Below are 23045 nucleotides of genomic sequence, written 5' to 3'. Positions count from 1 at the left end.
TACTCACGATTAAATGAAAAAAATAAATAAAACAAAACACACAAACTTCTCTACTCGCTGTGACCTTTAATGTTGTCTTACCTGGGTGTAGAGGCCAATGAGCTAACACTGCAGGGAAGAAAAAGGGGGGTGGCTCTGGGGGGCAGCTGCAGCGTAGAAGGTTTTTCACCTTAATGCATAGAATGCATTAAGGTGAAAAACCTTAAGGGTTTACAACTCCTTTAATTAAAGTGGTTGTATATCCTCAGAAGGAAAAAAATTAAAAAAAAAACAAAAAAAAAAACCTGTAAGGCAAAGGCATAATGAGCTAGTATGCAGTGCATACTAGCTCATTATGAAATACTTACCTTAGAACCAGGTTCCCATATCGCAGGCCGGTCCATGCCAAGGGACCTGAAATTTTGCCCTCAGTGTGTCTTTTGGGTTCGCGGCTTCGGTGCTGTGGCCGAGTGGCCGTTTCCGCATGCGTGCAGGAAACTTCTTCCCGTCAGGGTCCAGCAGCGCCCGCTGGACCTTCAGCCAGGCATTCACATCACTTGCGCTGCTGACGTCAGCGGCTGCATGCAAAGTGAATATCTCCTAAACCATATATGTTTAGGAGACATTCATTTTACCTACAGGTAAGCGTTATTATAGGCTTACCTGTAAGTAAAAATTTAAAAAGTGGGCATTCAACCACTTTAAAAGAGAATTTTATATGTGTAAGAAAATCCCCAAAACAATTGCCTTATAATACCGTGACAATGCAGCTGCTATCTAATGCCCAAAAGGCTAAATACCATACAACGTAAACACTAGATAGCGCTTGCTAACACAACTGATATATAAAAAACAATATTAATAAATTAAGCATAGATAACATAAACATTAATGTATGTGCTCAGTCCAAAAAATTGTGCAACTCTAGAATCCAGGCAATAATAAAAGTCAGTGAAAAGTGAAGAAAAGGGCTTGTGTCTTAACACCAAAATGGCATTCTTATTGATACTTCACCACATGCCCATATGAAACAATAAGCATTCACTGGAAATGACACACTGGATGTTCCATTTGATGCTTTTCGTCTTCAATTTGTGGCGTCTTCAAAAGAAGCTTCTTAAGACGTGTATTGATGATGAAATGCACCAATTGGAACTTCTGATTTGTGACATTTCTGGTCTAAGTGCTGAGAGCCAGGTGGCTTCCCAATAGCTTTGAACACGTTCTTTGTATATTACCGGACCAAACTTTTTTTTATGTAAGCAGCTTTCTTTTTATGCAAACAGTTCTAATAAAATCTTCAAGTGCTTTTCACACTATGAGAGGATTCCTCTCCTTCTTTCTTTTTTAAATTCCCTTGCCATTTGAGCCATTGGGATACTGATCCAATCGTTAATGAGGAGAGGATATCTATGGAAGATGCCAACTTAGAGATCCGGACTGGTCCTATGGTGACCACAAAGTGCAGCTGACTTTTCTTGTTATAAAACAAGGAGATCATTGCATTCTGGTAAGTGCAGATTGTTTCATATGGGCACCTAGTGAAATACCAATAAAAGGGTCATTTTGGTGTCAAGACACAAGCACTTTTCTTCACTTTTCATGTACTTTCATTATTGCCTGGTTCTTTTACAGGAGTTGCACACATTTTTTGGACAGAGCACATACATTGATGTTTATGTTACATATGCTTAATTTATTGATATTGCTTTTATACCCTGGTTGTGTTAGAAAATGTTTGCATAGTTTGAAAAAGGGATTTTTGGTCTTATATTTTAACCCAGTAATTATTGTGGGGTTTAGTCCACATTTATGAAGATCAGCTTTAAATGTTCAAGCTTCCGTGTCTTGTTTCTGCCTCTTTTCAGGGTGTCATAATTCTGTTGCAGTCTTCTGGAGCCTCAATCAGGCCACCTCGTGGACATCAGAAGAAGAACCCTACCTATTTCATGTCCAGAAGACCTGGCATATCAAGCAAGCCCATATTTTCTTGTAAGTAAAAGAGGATGTTAGGGCTTTTTTTTTTTTTTACCCAGGGATTAGTTGGGTGGGGAAGGGTAGGCCACACTTCTGGAGATCGGCTTTAAAAGTGCAAGCTCTAGGGTTCTCATCATACTATGGACTGGCTTATGGACATTTCAGGATTCACTGGCTGGATGCTGATTTCAGGGTAGAGACTACCAGATGGTGAAGCTTTGGTTGACATGCTTGGAGCATGCATCTTCAAAAGCAAGTCAGTAGTGGATGCTTCTGTATTTCTATCCTCATGGGTTCTGTTCTGAAAAATATGGAGCACTGTCATTTCTGACCTCCTTCTGAGGATTCTAGTTGACTGGTTGTCTCTGAACTCTCTATAAATAACTGACCATGTACAAGCATGTTGAAAATGAAGTCTGAAGTGAAGTCTGATCTGCATCCTTGTCCTAATCAGTGAATTGCTGCTTCTTTGCTATCCAATGAAAGCCTTGAACAAGCTGAATTTCTTTGACTGTAATAGGGAATGGAAAGACATTGTAGGGAGTCTCACAGGGATAAAAGGATTAGAAAGCTGACTTAACCAAATTAAAAAATATCCAGTGCATATATTGTGACAGCGCTAAGCCCAACCACTGTGTTTAAATCGCCCAGGGTTCTCATGGATGCAGGTTGAGGGACTCCAGAATATCGGTTCTGAGTAGAAAATATTGGTTACTGGAGTCCAGAGACTACAGAGAGTCTTGGGAGGGACAAAAACCCTAACCCAGGGGTTCGGGTTTTTCTGTGGACCAGCAGACTGTGTGTGCAGGTGTGTCCAGCCTTTATAATCAAGGGGCTATCAGTTGTACACTTTTTCAAAAATGCAATAAATCATTTTGGACTTTCAACAACCGGCGTGGTGCTCCATCTCTGTCCAACCCCTTGAAATATAAAAAGGCAGTTAGGACATTTAATCCATTTGCTTTGGCTTTGTAATTAAGCTGTTTGACTAGGTTTCTACTTTAACTATTTTGTACAGCCCTGACATTTCAGCACATGTAACAGGCATATCGTAAGCCTGGAATAACGATTTAGCGATTGCTGCAAATTAGCGAAATATCAGCCAATTAATGTCAGAGCGGGGGTGACAGGTCTGAGTCACATCTTTGTGTTTGCAGACGTACATTTAGAAATTGATGATGTTCCTTGGTTTATCTCGCTACACTCAGTTCAGTTTCAGAAATCTTTGTGTAATGGGCAGCCAGGGAGTTATCAGATTCGCCTGAGCTAGCCATCCATCCAAAAGACCAGGACGACCTATTTTTCAGCTATCATAACTGAAAGTGCCCAGAATCGACAAAAGCTTTATTAGAGACCTTGTTAGTGGAAGACTTTTCTCTGAGGAGGTCCACTGTCAGCATAACACAAAATAAAACATTTAAACCTAGGAAATAACATAAGGTTTGGCTGATCTTGTTACCAATGGGAATTAAAACACTCCAAATGGTGCTGGTTTCATTTTATTTTTTTAATTTTTAATTTTTTTGTTGTTTGCATCTGGGAAGATTTGTCGTAAAGATGTACTCATTCCAAATGTCTTGCCGCACGCTAACTGCTGCTGCCTCCTTATAGCGGTGGGTGAATAGTGATGCTTGTTGCCAAGCAACCAGAAGCATCAAAGTGGTGGTACATTGGTTAGGAAGAATGCTGCTGTACAGGTTTTAGAATGGCACCCTTCATTTTTGAAGGGGTTTTTTAGTAGCAAGCTTAGAAGTCGAAGCACAGTTCTCCATCACCCCCAAGTGAGTGAGGTATGTTTTTGTAGATGTAGCCGCTGGAGCTGTCACTTTTATCTTCTTTATTCATATTTCCTAACACAAGCAGTGAGTGAAATGTTGGAACACCTGATATTTGCATGTTTGAAGTCAGACACTTAGCTATGCCGTCTGCCTGCATTCTCCATCGGTAAATGAAGGGGAAAGTTATAATAGCCCAACAAGATGACTGACTAGCAATGCCAAGCTTCTGTTCAGACTGTGATGCCATGTACACATGATCAGAAATTCGACCAGCAAAAGACCGATGAGAGCTTTTGGTTCGGAAAATGCGATCTGACTTTTGGCCAGCAAAAGATTGAGAGCATGTTCTCAATTTTTCAGTTGGAAAAAGTTCTTATCCGAAAATGCGTTTGTGTGTACGCAATTCCGAAGCGCAAAAACTCACACATGCTCAGATTCGACTATGAGACGGAAGCTATTGGCTATTGAATTTCCTTTTTCTAGTCCTGTTTTACATGTTGTACGTCACTGCGTTCTCCACGCTCGGAATTTGGTGTGACCGTGTGAATGCAAGACAGCTTGAGTGAAATCCCATCGGAAAACCATTAAAGGAATATATAGAAGAGCGCCAAATCAGTAAAAAGTGCATTTATTTTATACAATTAATAAAAGTCTCACTTACATCCATAATTATTATTGTCCTCCGTTTGATAGTCAAATCACTGTTCCCTTTCGCTGGTGCTGTTACTGGATGAATCCTCCTCCACAGCGCACTAGGGGAAGCTCTGCTGTGTTCTGTGGTGCACAGAGAATCAGACTGGCTTGCGGACAGCGTGTGACATCAGCTGGGGGGGTACCCAAAAGCACAACGCGTTTCTGAGCTTGCGCAAGCCTCGTTCGGGCATGCGCGCTCCTTTCTCAAGTGCAGGTATGTCTGATTCTCTGTGCACCACAGAACACAGCAGAGCTTCCCCTAGTGCGCTGTGGAGGAGGATTCATCCAGTAACAGCACCAGCGAAAGGGAACAGTGATTTGACTATCAAACGGAGGACAATAATAATTATGGATGTAAGTGAGACTTTTATTAATTGTATAAAATAAATGCACTTTTTACTGATTTGGCGCTCTTCTATATATTCCTTTATTGGTATCCTATTCATGAGATGACTTCACTCTAAAGAAGCAGCTGCCGCAGGTGATTGTGCACATACATCCCTTATCCTCTAAGGACAGCAAGCAACCTTTCTGGATCTTCAGCAAATTCCAAGTACTGTTTTCTCAGATAACTTTTTTAAAAACATCTTGCTTTTATAAAAACTGTTTTGAATCTATTTTAATGAACAATACAGACTGAACTGAAAAGGACACACCAGTATCTTTTAAAGCGCTAGTATTTTGTGTTGTTTTTTTTCATCGGAAAACCATCAGAGCTTTTTCCATCCAAAATTCAGATCGTGTGTATGCGGCATGAGACTTATTATCAATAACTGCAAGTGCAAGGGCACTAAATTAAGTTCATCATGTAGACAACCTGATAGCTCTTTCAAGCTACGTTTCTATCAATTTTTAGGTTACATATGACAGCTATTGTAGAACTAAAAAGTCACAAAATGTTTTTTTCCATTTTGGATAGAGGAAAGAAGGGTTCTAACCTCTGTCAGATTTTATTTTGCCCTCTCTGCCTCATTAGGGAGGTTTCCTTTCACTTCCTTACCTGTAGCCACAACAGGATGTGAGAGGAAATCCCTCCAACATGAGAGAATTCGCTAGTTGTCACCAATGTCATAGGACTGGTACCCCCATTGGAAGATTTCTCCTCTTTTACTGTTTTGGTGACAAGACAACATTGGGGTTTTTCTTTCACCTTCATGCTTGGTGATAACAATCTCCAGGACAAATAGGGAGCATGAATCGCCCTGAAAGGAACACAAACTGTAATAAAAATGTGAGCAAGAAATGGGAGTGAGGAATTCGGGAAGAATCATGTATACCAACTAACAAGTTGCCAAATTGAAAAAAAAAATATGTAAATTGTTGCCATTTGTAAAAAATTACAGAGTGCAATAAAAAGGTCATTTTTATTACCATTAATTTACAAGTTGGCTTGTGCGGCAAATTTATATATCGTTTGGGCGAATGTGGAGTTTTCCTTTAAATGAAAACCTAAATGCCTTTTCAGCCCCCGTCCAGCACGCTGTCATTTCACGCAGCTACAGCCCAGTTGGGGCAACATAGGCTGCAATTGTAACTAATCTTTTCCTTTGTATGTTTGACTCTGCGCACATCTGCGACGGCATAATGCCAAATTTGGTTTATCAACAGAGACCCAGATACGTCGTATTTGCTTTCGGCTGTTTGTCAGTGAAATTACCTAGATGAGAAGTGACTGTTTTCCAGCACAAACGCATTGCACAGCCGAAGGATAGCCTAGATCACAGGCAGGGGATCAGACAGGGTGTCTTTCATATTTCCCACCTGAAAGGCCTTTTCTTGCATGAAAAAGATAATGTTTGTTGAGCTTTACAATGGTAAGAGTAGTAACAGTAAAGAAAATCTGGACATATGAAAATTTGGGTTATTGTTTTATAATGTCCAGTTGTTAAAAGTAACCATATTTACCAGTTTAAGTGGAACTTTTATAAAAATAAAGGGGAAAGGATTGGACTTGAAAGCTGTTAGGTGCTGTTACTTAACTTCCAACTGTGTCACCCAGACAGGAAGTAAAATGAACATGTAAAAGACAGAAGGCACCTGGACCTCTGAGGAAGAGGAACCCCTCGAAACATGTTCGCCCATACCTCTACAGGACAGTCACATGTGATGAGGACAGTTTCATGGACCCATGTGGAGGAATACTGAGATAGGCTTTTATTCAAGTCTACATTTGTGAGTATACTACCTGTCTTTGTACATGAATAAAACCTTTGTTTGAGGATAATGCCCTAGGTCCAATGTGCCTTCTGTCTTTTACATGTTCCAGTGCTTCGGATTCCCCAGTCTGTGGAGGGCATTATCCAATTTTAAGTGTCAGAATAAACAGTTCACCATTACATAGAGGCCCACTGCACAAGCGCAGGAGATTGAACTGTGTGTCTTGAGGAAGTAATATGAAATGCCAGCAGTAGAAACCTTTGTCTTTGTTGTGTGGTTTAGAAAGTCTAGGTAGGGGTGCTGGATCCTAAAACAAATTAATTTCATAGTGCAGTGTAAAGACTATGATGTTAGATGCTTAGGCAACTTTCATAACCTATAGATCACAGGTATCAAACACAAGGCCCGCAGGCTGAATCTGGCCAAGCCTTGTCATGTGGCCCACATAGGCTTTCGAGCCGCCACCTCTGGCTCTCACCTGCTCTTCCTCCCGTCACTTGTAAACACAAAAACTTCTGTGTTTACAGTGACAACTATGGTCTCTGCGAGTCCCGGCTCCTGTTACTGCGCATGCGTCGGTTTCAGGCTATGCAAGCCGAGCTCCGAGATGCTGCAGCTGAACAGGCAGCTTACAAAAATTAACTCCTTGCATACTGAGCGGTCGGCCGGACATGCAAGTACAGGCTGAAACGGAGGACACACAGGCTGAATAAACCACTTGAATGCCAAAAGTTGAGTGCTTATCCCTGGGGATTTCACAGGGGGTGGTGGTCTGGCAGTGGGGGGGGGGGGCAATAGTTGGGTGGGTGGTGGTCTGCTAGTGGGGGGGCTGGACGTTAGTTGGGGTGGTGATTTATCAGTGGGGGGTCTGTCAGTGGCAGGGCAGTAGTTGGGGGATCTGGTAGTGGAGGGGCGTTAGTTGGTCAGGTGAGCTGAACCCCCCCAGAGCCCTGCATGAAGCTCACGCATGGATCTTGCACTCTGTACACAGGGCACTTTTGAAGCCTTCACTCTGTACGTAGTCCAACTCCTGAACTCTGCACTCTGTAACACACCCCTAAATTCTGAACCATGCACTCTGTCCACAGCACAACTCCTGATCCCTGCACTCTGTCCACAGCGCACCCTCTAAACCCTGAGCTCTCTATTTTGGGCACTCTTGAACTCTGCATTCTGTACATAGCGCAGCTTCCAAACCCTGCCCTCTGTACACATCACACCCCTGACCTCTGAGCTAATGATTACCTAAATTTAAAAAAAAGTTATAATTAAATGTAGGTGGCAATTATTTAATATGATAAAGGAGATACATAGTGTTAGATATACAACCGGCCCCTTGAGGACAATAATATTGCTGATGCTGCCCCCAATTAATTTTAGTTTGACAAATAGACCATTAGAGCAGTGGTCATCAACCCTGTCCTCAGGGCCCACTAACAGGCCAGGTTTTATGTATTACCTTGGGGAGATGCAGACTAGAATACTATAATCACTGAGCTGCAAATGATATCCCCTGTGATGTATTTCAGTTATCTTGCAAACCTGACCTGTAAGTGGGCCCTGAGGACAGGGTTGATGACCACTGCATTAGAGGCCACGCTGATAAAAACAGCCATCTGCAACTAGTTGTGGTCAGCCTTTTTTTATCCAGATCCTTTTTTCCTATATTAAGATTTCTTTTCCCAGAGGAAGTGGCCACTTTAGAGCCCCTGAAACACATTGGCTTATTCGTTGGTTTATTAACTAGGACTTTTTTGATTAAATAATTACATTTATGGTGGCCATACACATACTTAAAATGTTATCATCTGATTTTATCATCTACTGAATGCGCCATTTGATCAAAATGATCAAATTGACAAACAATTGAAAACCATTACTCCCTTCCATTGATTTCAAGGCCATACACACGGGCTAAATATTGGGTGGCATCGGACAATTCAATAGTAACTGGCCAACATTCAGCCCGTGAGTATGGCAGCTGGTCCGACAGAAGCTTCCCGTTTGGCTACCTTCTGTTGAAGGGGCATGACTGAAAAAGACCTGCCGATTGGCATCCGATTAGTGCTCTCAGCCAATGGCTGCAAGCACTGATCGGTGTGTTCTGGTGGGGTATCAGAACACAATCACTCAGCAGGGGAGATCAGTGTACTAACATCGCATGGTCAGTACAATGGCTCCTCCCCAGCTCTTCAGTTTTTTTCATTCAGCATGCTGGGTTGAATGAAAAAAAAAAAAAACTAATAGTGTGTACCAGACTTTAGACTAATGTATATCAGATTCAATCAAACCAAGTTGATCATCCAGGGTGGAAGATTATTGATTGTTTTGCATCAATCAACAGCACTGAGAGGCTTTGTTCATGAATCTGATCTTATTTTGATCAATCAGAATATAGATTGCAAGACTGCATCTTGTATTGGAAACATAGATTCAAAGAAAACTTTCAATCACATCTTCCAGCTGGGCCTTAGGTTGGACACCCCTGCTCTAAAAGATCGGTGGGGCTCTCCTATTTCCCCATTATCTTCTGTAATGTTTAGGGTTTGTGTCAACAAGCTCTCCCTAAAGTGGAAGTAAAGTATTATTTTTTTACCTGTGCCTACAGGTAAGTCTATAATAAGACTTACCTGTAGGTACTGTAAATATCTCCTAAACTTGCTCAGTGTAGGAGATATTCAGAGTGATGTCTGAAGGCCCGGCTTAAAATGGCGAACCCAAAATCCCGTGCCACAAAAGGTGGCTCCCACGGGCATGCGCGGGAGTGACATCATCACGTCTCCGGCCACTCACAGTGCCGGTGCCCGCAAACTCGGAAGAAACACAGAGGAAGATGTCAGCTGTCTCATCGGTGTAAGGGCGCCACTGGAGGGCATTATTCTAAGGTAAGTATTTCATAATCAGCTAGTATGAGATGCATACTAGCTCATTATGCCTTTGTCTTTTACAGGTTTGTTTGTTTGTTTTTTTTCCCCAAGGGTTTACAACAGCTTTAAATGTTTTTTTTGAACAATTTTCAATACAGATTTTTGCAAAAACCCTTAAAGAGACAAATTTCCAACATCAATATTTGCAAATATTTGCAAAATTTGCAGTGTACATAATATAACTGGGTACTAACATTTATAGGTAAAGTTGATCCGGGGAAAATCCGATTGCCTCTCGGGGGATCAGGAAGGATTTTTTTCCCCTGCTTTAGCAAATTGGATCATGCTCTGCTGGGGTTTTTTGCCTTCCTCTGGATCAACTGTGGGTATAGAATTGGGTATATGGGCTGGTATGATATTTATTATATATATATATATATAGATAGATAGATATTTTTTTTGTGGTTGAACTGGATGGACTTTTGTCTTTTTTCAACCTAACTATGTATGTAACTATGTAAATCAAAGTTTACAAAGTGTTCGTAAGCAGTACATGTATCTTTTGGCCCCAAAATGAAAAAAAAAAACGACTGTAATGTTTTTTGGCGAAACATTGATTATGGATTCTATTTAACCCTTAGAAATGTTTATTAATGATTATGCTAAGTAATCAATATACATGTGGGCTTTTTAAAGCTGGTCATAGATTATACAATTTTCTTATTTAATTTCCTTTAGATTTACATTCTGCTATGTAGTGCAAGGGCCTGACTGATTGTAAACCAATTAAAAGTGTTTAGGTTTGACCTAAATTTATATGGTTTTGATAAATCTAAAGGAAAATTGTACAAGAAAATTGGATAATGTACAGTATGGCCAGCCTCAAAGTACTTTGAGAGTACAAAACAAGTAGTGTGTAAGTATAAAGTTGAGACTAAAGCTGGTCATACACTAGCAGATTTTCAAACAAATGTCAAATGTATGTACAAACATTTATATGAAAATCTGTACAAAATTTCTCAGCACCTTTAATGCCTTGACAAAATTTGTTGGAAAGTACTTCAAAATTTTTGCATCTAACATTCAATTTTGGAATTAATGAACTTTACTGAAAGAAATCCAACTACAGACACCAAAAATTGGCTTAGCAGGACTTTTAAGCTGCTTAAACCTACTCAAGCACCTCCAGAAATGGAAATACTATATTTAAGCACAAAATATATAAGAAAGGAGACCTTTACATTCATGGAATAGCTGGACTAGTTGATACATGTTCTGTACAGCCTGGTTCACACTAGTGCGGTGCAATTTTGATGCAAATTCAGGTGTGAGTTATTTGCAATTTTGACACAATATTATGCCGTGGGTGCTGCCTGAGAGCGGGGTCTAGTTGTGTGCATGCATGTGGGGTAATACTTCACCCGAAGGTGTGCTCACCAATGTTTGGGACCAGGTGGAGGCTGCAGTCACGTGAAGCATTGAATATTAAGGCATTCCCCTGACTCAGAGATAAGCCACTTGAGTGCAGTAATGCTGTGTGGAGTTCCTCTTTAACCACTTGCCGACCAGCTCACGCCGATATACTTTGGCAGAATGGCACGGCTGCGCAAAACAATGTATGGGTATGTTATTCACTTTGAGAGCCGCTGGAGGTGCACACAGCGGGAAACACAATGTGTGTAGCCGGTGGGCGCGATTGCCGCTGGCCACGCGCGATCATGGGCATGAGAGCCAGCATGAGGAATTGTGTGTGTAAACACACAAATCCCTGTTCTGTCAGGGGAGTGGAGACATACCGTGTGTTCCTACTAAGTAGGAACAATGATATGTCTCCTCCCCCAGTCAGTCCTATCCCCATACAGTTAGAAACACTAACTAGGGAACACATTTAACCCCTTGATTGCCCCCTAGTGCTAACCCCTTACCTACCAGTGACATTTACACAGTAATCAGTGCATTTTTATAGCACTGATTGCAGTATAAATGTCTCGAAAATGTGTCAAAAGTGTCTGATCTGTCCACCGCAATGTTTCAGTACCTCTAAAAATCGCAGATCGCCACCATTTCTAGTAAAAAAATGCCATAAATCTTTCCCATAGTTTGCATAACTTTTGTGCAAACCAATTAATATATGCTTATTGCGATTTTGTTTACCAAAAATATATAGAAAAATATATATTGGCCTAAACTGATGAAGAAATTTGTTTTTTAAAAACATTTTTGGGGATATTTATTATAGCAAAAAGTAAAAAATTTTTTTTTTTTTTTTTTTTTTAATTGTTGCTCTTTTTTTCTTTATAGCACAAAAAATAAGAGCCGCAAAAGGACTCAAATTTTGTTTGTACAGCGTCGCACGACCGCACAATTGTCAGTTAAAGCGATGCAGTGGCAAATTGTAAAAAGTGCTCTGGTCAGGAAGGGAGTAAAATCCTCCGGAGCTGAAGCGGCTAAGATGTTTCATCCAAAGTAACTACACACTTGTACTGAGGTATGTGTTGCATTCGGAGGGACATGCAGAGCCATTGCCCACTCTACCATTCCAGCATACCTCCGCTACCTAACATTGGCAGTTGGTGGTAATTTTTTTTCTGGGGGGTGGCAAACACTGCACCCGCCAACCCCCCTCACGGTCAGGTCAGGTTGGGTTGGTCAGTGCACTTACCTCATCCATGGCAGGCAATCACAAAGAAAAACATATAGAGGAGCGCCAAGTCAGTTTAAAGCATTTATTTAATAAGCAGATAAAAGTCTCACTTACATAAAAGAATTGAGAGCTGTGCGAGTATACCGCCCGCTTTTAGTCCCATTGTCAGGCAGGGCTGTAGATGGAAATGTCAGCGATATCAGCGGCGAGGCGCTGGACACAAAATCAGCTGTGTTTCACAATCCGTAGAGACCCAATCCATCCAATCCTCTATATGTTTTTCTTTCTGCACATGAGCTAACTTCACTCTGAAGAGCTGCCGCCAGTAATATTGCAGAGACTATGGGTTTTCTATCTGCCACAACCAACAAGTGATTCCCTCTGGATTTACCATACCATTTAAAGTACTTTTATATTTCTATATTTTTTTATTTTTATTTTTTATTTTTTGAATGAACTCTTGTTATCAGACTGGTCTAATTAGGCATCTATGGTCTTAAAGCGCCAGCACCTTGCATTGTTTAATAATGTCAGGCAATCACGGGCGGCTTCCCCCGGCTCTCCTCCGTGGGCATCACGAGCAGCTTCACCCTTCCCTGCTCGGCGGCTCCTGGCTCCTCCCTCCTCTTCGACGGGCAATCAGAACGCTTCTCCTTTGCCTGCTCGGCGGTTCCTGTCTTCATGCTTCCCCTTTCAGACAATCGGGAAACGTGTCTCAGACCCACGATTCCTGATTGGTGGAGAGGCGATTCAGTGTGAGAATAGTGAAGATTCATTCGCTATTTTTTTTTTTTTTTATCAATTAACTTTTTATTGTTTCCAACAATGCATTATACATCATGCTGTATTACATCACATCAGTTCCACAAGAAAGAAAATGAGCAAACATTAGGGGCCTTCCGCCCGTTAACCCACAGGGAGCCCTCTGGAACAGGTATAGACCAGGCCAAAAAGACTCCTCCGCGATCAACCGGGCCAGCACTGGATGTAGATATTTAGCGCCAACCATCATATTGTCCAGCGAGGTAGCCCAATATCTAGATATTGATATCTACAAGTACTACTAACTGCTCACACCAGTCATTGTTATCAAAGCATCTTTCTAAAGGAACCATAGTGCACATGGAAACAAGAACAAAGGAGATTGGAGAATCAAGAAGAAAAGGTCATTCGCTATTTTAACACACCTGGGTGGGTTCTGAGCGCAATGCTCTGCGCCCAGAGTCCACCTATTTTGAAGCCTATTAGAGCCTCTGGATCTAATCCGTGCTTCAAAAAAACACCCCGCCACTATAATTCATGTGACCAGGCTACCTGAAAAGGGTCGGACGCATGGATAGGGGGTGGCGGCTGCATGGATAGGGGAGCCGGTGCCCGTGCACCCTTAATGGACGGGCTGCCCCTGCTACCTAACTCCCAGTAATGGAATAAAACCCTGCCGGACTCATAGTGTGGGCAAAGTTTACTCTTTCCTTCCCGTACCTCGTGATCAGGTCTTAGATCTCCATAATGCTAGACTGCTCTGGTTGACCATATCCGGTTTACTATATTTAATATATGACTAAATATAGTATTTTAATTTTTGAAGTTCTTTAAATAGGTATAAGCAACTAAAAGGCCTAACATAGCCACTTTTTGGCATCTATAATTGTGTGTTTTATATATATGGGGGGGGGGGGGGGGGATGCTAAAGAATCCTTTGATAGCACAACCTATATAAGCTTGGTTTACAGAAGAAAAGCCACATAGACTGTTAGAAATTAGTTTGTTCGGGAAAAAATTTCCGATCACTGCAGCTGAGAATGAACATTGATTTTAGAGCTTTTTAACAAAATCTGGAAGTTGTGGCCTCCTGGGATGGATTGAGATTCCCCATGATATAGGCCTCCATTTCTGACAGTTCCCCGTTGGATTTCTGGTGCTACATGCCCAGTGTAGGATTCTGGTAGAGCTGGAGAATCATCTATTGCTTTTCCTTCTCTTCTCTCTCTATTTATATTGCAAACTCCACTTTGTATCATTGTTGATTTTCTAAAATTATTTTTACAGTACAGGCCTTAGGCTGCCCCGTACTTAGAGCTCCTGTTTGGCTCTAGGGGGTTGAGGCTGCTTTTTGTCTGCCCATATGACGCATGCCCATAACTTCTTCATAGTATGAGATACTGATTCTATGACAACTACCTTGGAGTATTTCTGATAAAAAAAAAACCCATCGCTTTATGACGTAAGCTTTCCAATACTCATGTCACTTAACTCATGGTTTGCATACCAGCATATGCTACTATGAACCATACTATTAGCCTTCAGTTCACATTGTCTGATGGAATTCACTTGTACTATTCTTTACACTATTGTACAATATACCTGTTATTGTATATTGTGAAAATAAAAATGTACTTATATAATGCAGAATTCACCCCCAGAGGGACCACTGAAAATATCACAGGTTCTCCCACAATAGAACAGAGGCTGCTATCCACAAGCACAGTTCCATCCTCACCAACAATACAGAATCAGTCTAAAGCAGTGATGGTGAACCTTGGCGCCTCAGATGTTTTGGAACTACATTTCCCATGATGCTCATGCACACTGCAGTGTAGTTGAGCATCATGGGAAATGAAGTTCCAAAACATCTGGGGTGCAAAGGTTCACCATCACTGGTCTAGGGAATGTCCCTTTAGAATTTATTGCTGAATGACTTGAAACAGGAAAGGGGTTCAGGGGTTTCAGAGTACTCAAAAACGAAAGCCGCAATCCATTCGAGGACAAGCTTATTAGCAGATATTCTTATAGACAGGGCTTTTTTTCTCAGAGAATAGGTGCAGGAACTCCTCCCTTCCAATTCACCCCTTGAGTCCTCCCCCTACCCACCTCTGAGCATCGTTCCTTGGTTCCATCCCCTATCCACCTCTGAGCACCGTTCCTTGGTTCCATCCCTTACCCACCTCTGAGCACCGTTCCTTGGTTCCATCCCCTACCCACCTCTGAGCACCGTTCCTTGGTTCCACCCCCTACCCACCTCTGAGCACCGTTCCTTGGTTCCACCCCCTACCCACCTCTGAGCACCGTTCCTTAGTTCCACCCCCTACCCACCTCCGAGCACTGTTCCTTGGTTCCACCCCCTACCCACCTCCGAGCACCGTTCCTTGGTTCCACCCCCTACCCACCTCTGAGCGCCATTCCTTAGTTCCATCCCCTATCCACCTCTGAGCACCATTCCTTGGTTCCATCCCCTACCCACCTCTGAGCACCATTCCTTGGTTCCATCCCCTACCTACCTCTGAGCACCGTTCCTTGGTTCCATCCCCTACCCACCTCTGAGCACCGTTCCTTGGTTCCACCCCCTACCCACCTCTGAGCACTGTTCCTTGGTTCCACCCCCTACCGACCTCTGAGCACCGTTCCTTAGTTCCACCCCCTACCCACCTCCGAGCACTGTTCCTTGGTTCCACCCCCTACCCACCTTCGAGCACCGTTCCTTGGCTCCACCCCCTACCCACCTCTGAGCGCCATTCCTTAGTTCCACCCCCTACCCACCTCCGAGCACCGTTCCTTGGTTCCATACCCTACCCACCTTTGAGCACTGTTTCTTGGTTCCATCCCCTACCCACCTCTGAGCACCATTCCTTGGTTCCACCCCCTACCCACCTCCAAGCACCGTTCCTTGGTTTCAACCCCTACCCACCTCTGAGCACCGTTCCTTGGTTGCATTCCCTACCCACCTCTGAGCACCGTTCCTTGGTTCCATCCCCTACCCACCTCTGAGCACCGCTCCTTGGTTCCACCCCCTACCCACCTCTGAGCACCATTCCTTAGTTCCACCCCTTACCCACCTCCGAGCACTGTTCCTTGGTTCAACCCCCTACCCACCTCCGAGCACCGTTCCTTGGTTCTACCCCCTACCCACCCCCGAGCATCGTTCCTTGGTTCCACCCCCTACCCACTTCCCAGTACCACCCCTTTTAGAGAATACAGAATCAAGGATCATTTTATGGTGCTAAGTATTTTGTATAGAATTTGTTAATGATAACAAGTAAGGCAGTAAAATAGATCTAACAACAATGGACACCCCAGCGACAATAGATCCACCCCAGCAACAATGGTCTCTCAACAGCCCGCATCAATAGACCCTCCAGCAGCCACCAATATTAAATCCCTCCCTTTGACAGTAGATCTCTCCCAGCAACGATTGACAACCCCCTTCCAACATAAGACCCACCCCAGCAACAATAGAACCCCTACCAGTAACAATAGACCTCTCAGAAACAATAAACCCCCCTGCAAAAATGTTATATTTGTATTGAATTTGTTACTGATAACAAGAAAGGCAGGGAAATAGATCTAGCAACAATGGACACCCCAGCAAAAATAGATCCACCCCAACAACAATATATTGCCCAGTAGCCAGGATCAATAGACCCTCCAGCAGCAAGCAACAAAGACTCCTCCCTCAACAGTACATCCCTCCCAGCAACATAAGACCCACCCCAGCAACATAAGACCCACCCCAGCAATAATAGCTCCCCCCACAAGCAACAGAAGAACTCCCAAGCAACAATAGACCCTCTTCCTTCACAAAAATAGATCATCTCCAGTAACAATAGAGTTCCAAGCAGCCAGCATCAATAGACCCTCCAGCACAGTTTGCCATTACATCAGGCCAGGACTGGGACAAAAAATAGGCCTGTGCATTTTTGGCCCATATTTTCTTTTTTTTTTACAGATCAGGGAAGCATGTTTGTTATTTAACCAACCCGGGCCCCCTCCTGTCACAGCGCACTGCCAATCATAAGTAGCTGAGACATTTCATGGTCTGCATCTGCACATATACAAGAAGAGTGTATATGTGCGGCTGCGGGGCTATCCTGGCTGGAAAGCTCAGGATAGTTCAGACTAGCATCCAAACGCACCTGAGCTCACCCCTGCCAAGGGGAATACTGCAGCTGGCTTTAAGGCCTCAGCCTGAGTTCACACTACTGCGGCGTGAGACACCACATGTAATTTGCACAGGAATCGCAGCACTTTACTGTGTGAATTACCCGTGGTGTCTCTGGGGTGCGACCCTTTTTTATTTGCACCAGAATCAGATCGCATGGATCGTGTTCACACCCATGCAATCCGATTCAGCAAACTGAGCTGCATTTTGCAGGGGTGTCGTTAACTTAACATACACTCTGCAATTGGTTCACATGGACAGGTTGCGATTTAGAAGCAGTGCTGAAACCGCAGCAAATATGCTGTGAATACGCATCACATCTAGTGTGAATCCAGGCTAAGAGATAACTGTTAATTTTAGGGCACATTAAAAATATATTACCCAAAATTATATATAATATAATCCAAAAGGTATCCTGCATTTAAAGTGTAATTATGATTTTTTTTGTTAACACTGCGCTGCACTTACCCAGCCAGCCAGCACTAAATATACCACAATTACAAACACAAAAAAAAAAAAATCATATATACACTTTAAATGCAGGACACCATTTTGGGCCCAAGAACTGTCCCTCTCTCACACAATGGAGTATTATTTACCGTCCTTCTACCTTAGTTCAGCATCACTCTTTACTGTGTAAAAGAGACCACTGACCAGACCAAAGCATGCTCTCATCATGCTATGTGTAAATGCAGGTGTAAAACAGCCTAGTCCAGGCAATCTTGTCCAGGCCCTGGTGTCTGCGACTGCAGATACACCTTTCCAACATCAGGCAGAAGGGGATTCCTCCAGGTAGCTCCTCCCCCTTCATGGTCACCTGACCCCTTTATTTCCGCCCCCCGAGCAGAATAATTGGATGGCCACGGAGCTGGCCATGGTGAGAGGCGCCAACCCATGGAGCAACCCAGCTGCCTTGGGAGTGGGAGATGGGGACTAGGGACCCGGCCAGAAGGACATGGATGTGGCCCTCTCCGCAGAGCCAGCAGTGGGTGAGCAGGGCCGGCTCAAGCAGCTGCCCAGGAAGTCAGAGTCAGGCCCAAAATTGACATGTGGCCTGGCAGCCCCGGCCCACTGGGCATATGCCTGGTGTGCCCTATGGCCAGTCCGGGCCTGCATTACATACATTCAGTTCCGGAGGTGTCAGTACTGTGTTCCCCTGCATTCCTGCTAAAAAAAGCCCTACTTATAGCAGCAGAGACACACTAAAGTCTCAACATCAGGTCTTATGCCCCGTACACACGATCAGAAATTCCGCCAGCAAAAGTCCGTTGTGAGCTTTTGGTTGGAAATTCCGACCATGTGTATGCTCCATCAGACTTTTGCTGGTGGAATTTCCGCCAACAAAAGATTGAGAGCAAGTTCTCTATTTTTCCAATGGAAAAAGTTCCAATAGGAAATTCCGATTGTCTGTAGCAATTCCGACACGCAAAATTCCTATGCATGCTCGGAAACAATTTGACACATGCTCAGAAGCATTGAACTTAATTTTCTCGGTTAATCGTAGTGTTGTACTTGATCGCGTTCTTGGCGGTCAAAAGTTCAGTGTGTGACCGTGTGTATGCAAGCCAAGCTTAAGCGGAATTCCCTCGGAAAACCATCCAAGATTTTTCCAACGGAAAAAACTCGTGTGTTTGGGGCATTACTCACAATGTCCTAGGAGCTGTCTGCCACCCAACTTCCAAAGGGAGCTCCTCAGTGAGGGAGATAAAAGATTCTTCTCCAAACCAGGACTTCAAGGCAGTGCCCTCCAGCAAAATCCTTTTAGCAATGCTCTTCAGGCCCAGCTTCTGCTGAGGCCCAGACTGCAATTCTTGTCTCTTTCCAGCTGCCTTCCAGGAGCAGCAGCCTGAGGAGAACTGGAACCCTCTTAGCATGATATGAACCCTCTGGCAAGGCCTCCCAAAAACTCTTCATCTCCCCATCCACCTTCTGAATGTCTCCTTCCAGGGGGTTGGCTGGGGCATAATAAATTTTCATACTGGACATTTGACTCTCCCTGCCCTATATTCTGCAAACTTCTTCCAGAAGCAGGAGGTAGAAATCAATATCAAGCGCCCAGCTTAGGAAGCCCTGATCAGACAAAAAATATAGATCACTGCTCCACTGGCTACAATGAAGCCAACAACTAGATTTAAGCTAAGCAGCCTAAATAGAGTAGAGCACCACATTAAAAAATGAATGTTGATTTGACCTCACTATCAATTAAAAAATCAAATCAACATTTTTAAACCAAAACATTTTGAACAAAGTTCTGCTAGTGAAATGAGGGTTGCAGGGGAACGGTGGGCAGGCAAGGGGAAAAGGGAAAGGGTGGATGGTAGAAAGGATGGGGGAAATAGAAAGCTGCTTTTCTCCCCATACATCTCAATAAGAAAGCAAAAAGATGCTTAAAGCACATTGGTAAAGCTTAGAAGGAGAAATATGCATGTTAATGAACTCAAATGTGCTCTTGGCCCCTCCCTCCTGTCAACTGCCCCAGAGCAAGCAGCTTGCAATGGGGGCGCCAAAGCCGGCTCATTCCCAAGCCGCTCTGCATGTCTATTTACACACAGAGCCTGCTCTCTCTCGCTCTCCTTATTGATTCACTGGCTGTGATTGACCAATGGCTCCCGCTGCTGACTCAGGCAATGAGAAGGGAGAGTCCCTTGTGAACATTTCCGGATCATGATGGGGCTCAGGTAAGTATTAGGGGGTGCTGGGGGGCTGCAGCGCACAAAAAGTTTTTTTAACTTCATACACAGAACCTTGAGCCTTTAGAACCGCTTTAACCACTTAAGCCCCGGACCATTTGGCTGGCCAAAGACCAGAGCACTTTTAGCGATTTGGCACTGTGTCGCTTTAACTGACAATTGTGTGGTTGTGCGACGTGGCTCCCAGACAAAATTTACCTCCCCTTTTCACCACAAATAGAACTTTCTTTTGATGGTATTTGATCACCTCTGCGTTTTTTACTTTCTTCAGTTTAGGCTGATACGTATTCTTCTACATATTTTTGGTAAAAAAAATTGCAATAAGCGTTTATTGATTGCTTTGCGCAAAAGTTATAGTGTCTACAAAATAGGGGATAGTTTTATGGCATTTTTATTATTATTATTTTTTTTACTAGTAATGGCGGCGATCAGCGATTTTTATCGGGACTGCAACATTATGGTGGACACATCGGACACTTTTGGCGCAATTTTTGGACTATTCACATTTATAAAGCGATCAGTGCATGCATTGATTACTACTGTGTAAATGTGACTGGCAGTGAAGGAATTAACCACTAGGTGGCGCTGTAGGGGTTAAGTGTGTCCTAGGGAGTGATTCTAACTGTAGGGGTGGATGGCTCTGTGTGACACGACACTGAGCGGTGATCAGTGTCAGTATCATTAGGCAGAACGGGTAAATGCTTGTTTACATTAGCATTTCGTACATCTTCCTCTCCGCGAGACGATTGCGGGTATCCCCATGCACATCGAGTGTGCGGGACCCGCGATCACGCTCATGGAGCTCCCGGTGGCGCGCACGCGTGCACACAAGCCGCCTCTTACAGGGCAACGTACATTTACGTTAATCTGCCTGTACGTGCCCTTCTACAGCAGTATATCTGCTTGAGGCGGTCGGGAAGCGGTTAAAGGATGAGTGCATTGGGGAGTTTGGTCTCCATCTAATATATTATTATAAGCAATGTTTTTTGTCTGTTGTACATTTTTTTTTTTATACTCAGAGAGATACTTTTTTTGGCGTCTCTCTCAATATGACTGCTGTGCCAAATTCCCAATTGAAGAATCTTAAACTGTCACCTGGATGTCTTCCATTGATCAACTATGGGATTGCTATACTTAGGGACACATACTGGTAGGTGCCATAATGCTCCGTCACCGTGTCCAATTACATATATTTTATGTGGACCTTGAGGACAGTGTAAGTTGATACATTGCTAAAGTTTTGCGTATTGGTCACTTATTAGGCAGGCACAGAGTGACTGTGTCTGTCATGTCCTATTTGCTGCTGTGACAGTTTTGCAATTTGGGACACTACTTGGAAGATATTATTTATGATTGTCCTATATTTACTCTTATTTGGACTCGATTTTTCACGATTGTACATATTTAAAAAAATGCATTTTTTGCTTGCCCATGATTGGATGATGGAAGTCAGCAGAGCTTCCCCTCATTTGCTAAGCTCTGAAGCAACTGCATTCGCAGAGTGTATTTGCCTTTAATAAATCAACTCCTTTACATACTTGCACTGTGTGGTAGATTAAGGATATGGGAAGATTAGGTTATTATGTGGATATAGGACAATTTGCTTATTACTTTGTTTTCGTTTTCTATGGCAATCCATGTTACATTTTCACCAAATGGAATGATGTACAAGCCATTCAATCTATTCATATTATGCAGTTTTTGAGTATTATAGAAGTCCAGTCAAAAACTAAGCTTAAACCTACTCACACCAAGATTCTAAGCCATATACTAACTACCCTGTAAAGGAAAGATGTGTATACTTACCTAATCTAAGGGTTCTCCTGTCTGGTCACATGATAGGGTCCCAGCACCCTATATTCCCAGTTTAGTGTAATGCACAAAAAAAATTGCAGTGAGTAATATAAAAACTGGCTTTTGGCTGTTTGATTTTGTGTTCATAGAGTGTGCAATTCTGGTCTAATTTGGGTATTTACATCCAGCACTGTAAGTTGCCACTATCTTGACCACTCCTGTGCATTAGTGCCCCAACAGACTTTTATAGCGTTGTGTCACAAGGATGGAGATGATCAGAAATGGTTCCACAGAAGTCAATCAGGCTGCAATGCGCAGGCGTGGCCAGAATGGTAGAGATTTGCAGCACTGGATGTGAACAATCAGATGAAATGTGGCCACTGGACTGAGGTAAGTATGCATCTGTGGATGAGGAGGGTGGGTTAGGTTAGGTCAGGCATAGGGTCAAAAAAGATAACCACACTTTGTTTTAAGGAATAGTGATGGCCGAACGGTTCGCCCGGCGGTCGTTTCGCGGCGAATTTCCGACATTCGCGGTCCGCACGTTCGAACGCCTTTTTCCGTCGTTCGCCGCGGCGGACTTACGTGTTTAATGTATACAAGAGCTTTAACCTTTGGTGACACGTTTATCATGTGATACAGGACAGCCAATTGAGACATGACAGCACATGGACACTTGTACATTCCCCCTAACCTATAAATACACCCGATCCGGTGGCCATTTTACATTCTTTCTTCTGTTAAGATAGGGACAGGTTCCTGTGTGGAGTAGGGAGAGATAAACCACTAGCTATTTGGTACACAAAAGTTCTTTTCAGGACTGGTATAGGTGTTAGGTGTTGATAGGTTTGCTGTGCTGCTGATTCTTGCAGCAGCCTGAGTGTCTTTTGTTAGTTTAGAGAAAGGGAAAGGACGGTGTATGCTACAGGGACAGCCAGATTAGTCTTTCATCATCATCATCATCATCATCATCATTAGCTGTTACTATCAAGGTCCACAAAAGAGCTGTTCCAGTAACCACTAATCGTTCTCTTTTTTTGCCAATTTGTATAGGGACAGGAAGGAAGCAGTGTTGTCAGGCAGTGAGGGTAATTTTAAAGACTTGCTGTTATTATTAGTTCCACAAAGGTTCTTTTCAGGACTGGTATCAGTGGTACAGTAATAGGCTTGTACATGTATAATATTCTTTCTTCCAAATATAGAAAGGATATTATACTTGACTGCTGCCCTTCTGCTGCAGTCTGCTAAACATTCACAACTCACTTGTTCCACAAAAGTTCTTATAAGGACTGGTAACTTGGTATAGGGTGCTACGGTACATAGGCTTGAGTGCGGTACAGTCTGCTGTTCTGTAAGGACCGCTATCGGTCCACAATAGATAGGGTTGACGTGCACCACTGCTGACCGCTGCCCTATACTGCAGCAGTCCTTCAGCGGTATAGGGACTGACGTACAGTCTGCTAATCACTAACACACAACCTGCTTGTTCCACAAAAGTTCTTATAAGGACTGGTAACTTGGTATAGGGTG

The sequence above is a fragment of the Lithobates pipiens genome, unplaced genomic scaffold (assembly GCF_037356315.1).
Source record: "Lithobates pipiens isolate NorthernLeopardFrog02 unplaced genomic scaffold, aLitPip1_a1.2 Scaffold_27, whole genome shotgun sequence".
NCBI lineage: Eukaryota > Metazoa > Chordata > Amphibia > Anura > Ranidae > Lithobates > Lithobates pipiens.
Note: the sequence above shows the minus strand (reverse complement) of the source record.